Here is a 6,626-nt window from a genome sequence, read left to right on the forward strand (position 1 = left end):
CATCCATCCAGACGTCTCATTTTCTTACTTTGGGAGGAAGAAATCCTTCAACTGTTTCCAGTGAGCAGGAGTTATTAATAAAACTTGTAATTTAGGTCAAAATGACTGGGCTCCACCTGATAACTTTTCTTAGCAGCATGGTAACTGCCACAGTCGTTCGTGTCTTCCACTGACCGCTGCTAACAGCGTCACGGTGAAGCTCCAAGCAGGAACGAACCATTTCATGCAGGGGGGTCGGGGCAAATATGGATGTGTGTTTTTTGGTCTGGGAGTGGGAACATTAAATTTTTACTGCTAAAAACAATCTTCTAAAATACAATACGATTAATTTTAGAATTGACAGGGCCCCAGATTTTTTTTTCTATGAACAATAAATAAATAAATTGTGGAGGGCCCCCTGTTGGTCAGGGGCCCTAGAATTGTCATCACTTTCCCCTCCTATGCCGCCCCCTGTGTATTGATGATGGCACTGGTCAAAATGTAATGTTTGTTACTGGTTTTCTCAATTGTACATTATGTTTTTTTATGACTGTATATTTTTGTGATTTTATAATGTAAACTGCATTTGAACTGCATTGTTGCTGAAACCTGCTACACAAATAAACTTGATTGATTGTCTGAAATGGAGCCAGCAAGAGGAAAATCTCTGACATCTGGGAATAGTTTGAGATTATCCTCACAATAAAATTCTTCTTAGATAACAATAATTAACCCTCCACTTCCCAATTTCTCACCTTCTGCAAAATTCCACTATTATTTGTAGTCTGATTAGCAAAAGATATATCAGTCTTTTCACAGCAGAAACAGATTTAATGCTGTTGCAGAACTAAAATTCAATTTGTTGCCAAATATAAGGGATCAGAGCCAAGACACTCCCAAGACACAAATGTCTTTGTCAAATCCATCTGACATAAAAGAAAACCCAACACAACCACCGACATTCAACATAAACCAGGATTAGATTGGCTACAAATAATTTTAATAATTGAAACATATGGCAATTAAATATGGTTTCATTGATTCTCCTGTTACTAAACATGAGTTTGATGAAAACTTTGTGACAATATTGCATTTAGTAGTTTTTGGAAGTATGATCCACCTGAGTGACAAGGCTGTTACAGTTTCACCAGCAGATGTCACTAGTGAGCAATGAATGAAGCATCGAGTAACGAACCTTTTTGCAAAGCAAAGGGCTGGAAAGGTTCATTGCTTCATGAGGCTTCATTTCCCCATCACTACTACTCGGCGGCCCGCGACGTGTCAGCTACAAGTGTCAGTCCTCCTGACCTCAGCTTTTATACTGAGCGCCCTCTGGCGATATTGGCTCACTTGCAATCACCCTGCCAGCAGGTGCAGCCTCCACCTTCTTCCACAAGCCTTCACCTGTCATGAGCTGCTTGCGTCGTGACGTCAACTCCATCTGCTTCCTTTGAACCGTGCTGGGTAAGCGTGGCTGTTTCATTGTTTTGTCGGCTTTAATAGTAGTTATTAATGCTAACTGGTCTGTTTTTAGCCTTCTTTGCTGCACCTCCAATATCTGGACCGATCCGTCCGTTCATTCGTTTGCTGACAGGAAGTTAAGGGCTTAGCGTGGCTAGGTAACATCTACCCCATGTAAACGAAACATTCACATCACTTTCTTACAGTTGCACTGCATCTAGGCGGAATTGGGGATCTGGTTATTTGGCAGTGCATTCATTTACCATTAATTTACCAGCAGCTGCTGCAAGTTATATTTTTTGTTAGCAGATGTATTAACAAGGGTGTAGGAACGAGTCTGTCATTGGGGGGGGACGCATATCGGAAACCTGACAGAATAGTAAATAGCTTGAGCAGAGATGTCAAATAATGGTGCCATCAACACATCAGTAACGCGTTACTCTAATCTGACCCTTGTTTCAGTAACAAGTATTCTAACATGTTACTATTTACAATCCAATAGTCAGATTAAAGTTATGCAGTATAATGACGGTCATTCCAGGATGAACACTCACTTTAGCATTTGCCTCACAACTAGCAAGCTACATACTCTGGTAGCACAGAGCCGACCAGATTCTGATGTATCTTATTGGTCAAAATGCATTGATATAAATTGACTGGCAATTGAACAGGTTCTACTTATTTCTAAAACCAAAGTAGAAAACAGCTCATAAAATAAGACACAACAGTTTTAAACTCAATACAGCAGTTTGACCAACAAAGATAAAATCTAAAAAAACAAGTTTTGTTCTTCTTGAACATCTCTCTACATCAGTGCAACAGTTTGATCTACAAAATAAATAAAACTTATACTTTTCACGTCTAACAGACACCTGAGCTCCTCACTGTTAACTCAGTCTCACCTTCCAGCACTGCATTCAGTAACTTACCAAAGATCCATGAAAAACACTGAAGCAAAAAGACTAAATGTTTTTTTTTCTCCTGTCATTTTCAGCCGCAAACATTTAACTAAAATATCTACAGATATGTGTTTCTGTCTCTGCCTCCCTCTGACTCTCTGCAGCCTGATGTTCCTGCATGGATTCATGGATTTACAACAGACACTTCAGTAATGTACAGTGTCAGAATGTGAACTAAATATTTAAAAAATGTTTATATCATACAGAATGAGAATTTAAACAACTTAATTTTCAGATGTATACATTATTATACATCTCAACTCTATTTACTGTGTAGCAAAAATTTTCACAAATTTATTTTTAAACCACTTTTTTATTGTCTTCTAACCATTAACCTTATGGTGTGGAAATAATGAAAAAATATTGAAACGTTGAAAGAAATCAACCTGACATCAGTCTCCTCCTGTTCTCCTTTCTGGTTCTATTATAATTAATATAATTTTTATATCTTCACACCCTGAAACGCCAACTGGCTCTCCTATGTCTTCCCTGACCTGCTCCTCTCATAATAAAATAGTTTATTTAAAAATTAAAAACAGTTAATACATATTTCAATAAACTAAATGAAGACCTCACCAGAGCTTCTTCACCTTTCTTCATCATTCTAGCACTGCTGTTCTCCTAAATATATAATATAATATAATATAATATAAAACACATGTTAAGTGGTCGAGTATGATCAGGTGTTGCTCAGTTTGCTGCTGTTTCAGTCTAAATCATTGTGACTAGACTAGCTAACTGTTAAAGTTAGTGGTAAAATTTTGGACATGTGACGATTCCAGAATTTAAACAGCTAAACCAAAAAGATTTAGTTCAATATATGAAAGTAAACTGACAACAAGATGTTATAAACAAGCGATATTCATGGCAACATCCCTGACAGAATGTGGCTCTCTCCAATATTGGAGGGGACATGTCCCCCGCGTCCCCCCGCTTCCTACGCCTATGTGTATTAATAATTTGCTCTGTTCTTTTTAGCCCTCTGAGTCTCTAATCAGCATTGGACCTGGAGTGACACTCGCTGCTGTTTTGCCTACATAGAAATTGTTTTAAAAGACCAACCAGAACTTTCCCTGCTGATGGCACTACTAAGGGGATAAAGTGCAATATAGTAGTACTATTGTATCACTGTTTTACTCATTGTTTCATTTTTTGTCCTTCTTTTAGGGACTGAGGCTTCTGTGGTGGTGGTGTCTTGTCTTGTCTTGTCTTGTCTTGTCTTGTCTTGTCTTGTCTTGTCTTGTCTTGTTGGAGAACCTTTTTCTTTGTTTGCTGTGTCTTTGTGGTGTCCAGGCTGGTCGCCTTTTCTGCACTGGATGTTGCCTCTTCCCTCACTACTTCCCCATTGGTAAGCCTCAGTTTCCTTTGAAATTTAAATATTTTATTATAATAAATCTTGTCAATTGCATTCACTGCTTGAACCATTCAATATATTGAAGTTTAATACATTTTTGTAGAACTTTCTGAATCTCGTCTCCGCATTTCCAGCAGAACTTGCCTGTGTCCTTATTACATTACATTTTCCTGGAGAAAAGGTCATTGTAACCTTTAATATTTTATATTTGGGTTCATGACACAAAGAAAATCCACCCCAGGTTGGCACAAAAACAAAGGAAACTGTCTTCTCAAAATAAAAGCATCAAGTCAAAAACCGGAAGTATATATAAAACAAGGTAAATAAGTGTTAAAAAGGGGAATACAACAATTAACCCCAAACAACCTGGGGTTTGTTACATGCTTAGTGGGGAAAACAATAGAATAGGAATAGAATATTCTGATATTGATGTATGATGAGCATTTTACAAAGCACACAGTTGTTCATATTTTATAAATTTAGTAATATCAATAGATATTTATGTAAATATACAAACACAAATAATTAATACTGAATAATATATCAGATGTTTATATAAACATGTACAGCCTAATATAAATTATCTGTCGGCTGTTTTCCAGTTGACGAATTCCAGCTTCAGAGCTTCAGCAGCTGATTGAGTCCAAATCCGATGTGAGATCCATCCGTGCTGCAGTGAATCCGTCTCTTTATAGATTTCTCCCTCTTCTTCCTCACATCGTGTCTTTAGGAAACTTTCAAAACAAAAGCAGAAGATTTAGGATGTATCTTACTTTGACAGAGTGAAAGAATATAAATAATAGTCTTTACCACCTGTGTAAACTTTGCCGGTGAATGTTATAACACATAATATAAGTTTTATAATATGTGTTATATTGTTTCATTTCTAATATAGGCTTAAATACAGTAAAGTAATATTCTAATCACAATATATACACAATAATATGTCCACCTTACTTGTGAAATGTTGTCTGTGGAGCCCTCACATCAATAATCCATCGACCAGAACAACAATATCCCTCAGTGCTGAGGCATCTTCTGCTGTTTTGGTTGAGCAAAGTAGGAGGGTATACCGCTCCAAGATGGCCGCCATATTTCCTGCGCCGGAGCGGCCAATGCGGGGTCTACTCTTATATTATGTCTATGCGCGCACCGACACGGGTTTCATCTTGTTTGCACCTAGTGGTGGAAAAAGTACTCAAAAAATTTACTTAAGTAAAAGTAAAAAAGTACTGGCTTTAAAAAATACTTAAGTATTAAAAGTAAAAGTACTTGCTGAATCCCTAATACAACATCATTAAGTGAACTGATTGTATTTAATTTGGTTAGTAGCTTCCGAGTCTTAACATCCGTGGCCTGTATCTCTTCCATTGGCCAGCTAATTATTCCTGCAGGGTATCTGATTACTGGTAAGGCATAGCTGTTTATATATATATATATATACACACTAACCATGCATGGAGGGTTCCACCCCAAATCCAGCACCCTGAGACTGTACACAAGCCGTAAGGAAGGAGGCAGAGGACTAGTGAGTGTGAGAGCCACTGTCCAGGATGAAACATCCAAGATCCATAAATACATCAAGGACAGAGCCTCAACGGACGATGTGCTCAGCGAATGTCTCAGGCAATGGGGAACAGAGGACGAGGTGCTGGAGGAACCATCATGGGAGGACAAGCCCCTACATGGGATGTACCACCGACAAATAACTGAAGTGGCTGATATCAGGAAATCCTACCAATGGCTGGAGAAAGCTGGACTCAAGGACAGCACGGAGGCCCTCATCCTGGCCGCCCAGGAACAGGCCCTAAACACCAGAGCAATAGAGGCTCAGATCTACCACACCAGACAAGACCCAAGGTGTAGGTTGTGCAAGGAGGCCTCTGAGACAGTCCAGCACATAACAGCAGGGTGCAAGATGCTGGCAGGGAAAGCGTACATGGAACGACATAACCAAGTGGCGGGCATAGTGTACAGGAACATCTGTGCAGAATATGGACTGGAAGCCCCGAGGTCAAAGTGGGGAACACCCCCAAAGGTGGTGGAGAATGACCGAGCTAAGATCCTGTGGGACTTCCAGATCCAGACAGACAAGATGGTAATGGAGAACCAACCGGACATTGTGGTGGTGGATAAAGAACAGAGGAAAGCCGTTGTGGTGGATGTAGCAATACCAAGTGACCACAACATCAGGAAAAAGGAGAAACTGGAGAAATACCAGGGCCTCAGAGAGGAACTGGAGAAGGCCTGGAAGGTGAAGACCACAGTGGTGCCTGTGGTCATCGGGGCCCTCGGGGCAGTCACCCCCAAACTGGAGCAGTGGCTCAAACAGATCCCAGGAACAACATCAGACATCTCAGTCCAGAAATGTGCAGTTCTAGGCACAGCCAAGATACTGGAGGAGAACCTGAAGCTCCCAGGCCTCTGGTAGAGGACCCGAGCTCAGAGGATGGAGAGAGAGAGACCACCCGCGGAGGGTGAGAAGGGAATTTTTATTTTTATATATACACACACACACAGCGGAAGTTGTTTTATCAAAATAAAAGCATCAAATAAAAATCCAGAGGTCAACTATATATTATACAAATTAAGCTAAGTAAAGTCAATACATGCTTAAAATGTGATGCAACAAATAAGGAGCTTCATTTGGGGTTATTCACATTCATTTAGTTTATAAGTCAGTATGATTAGAAATATATCAAATATGGCATCAGGAGAAGGTACATGTCAACCATCGGTAACCATGGAGACAGTGCCGCACCGTTATGCACCCTAACATGAACAGAAAAAAGCGGGTTAGCATCTCGTCTCTTGTACGTTTTTAATGCTGCTCTGGTGTAAGAGGAGATGCGATTTACGACAGAGATATAAAT

Source organism: Poecilia mexicana, unplaced genomic scaffold, assembly GCF_051168715.1.
Source record: "Poecilia mexicana isolate PSO_F unplaced genomic scaffold, ASM5116871v1 scaffold_6, whole genome shotgun sequence".
Classification (NCBI taxonomy): domain Eukaryota; kingdom Metazoa; phylum Chordata; class Actinopteri; order Cyprinodontiformes; family Poeciliidae; genus Poecilia; species Poecilia mexicana.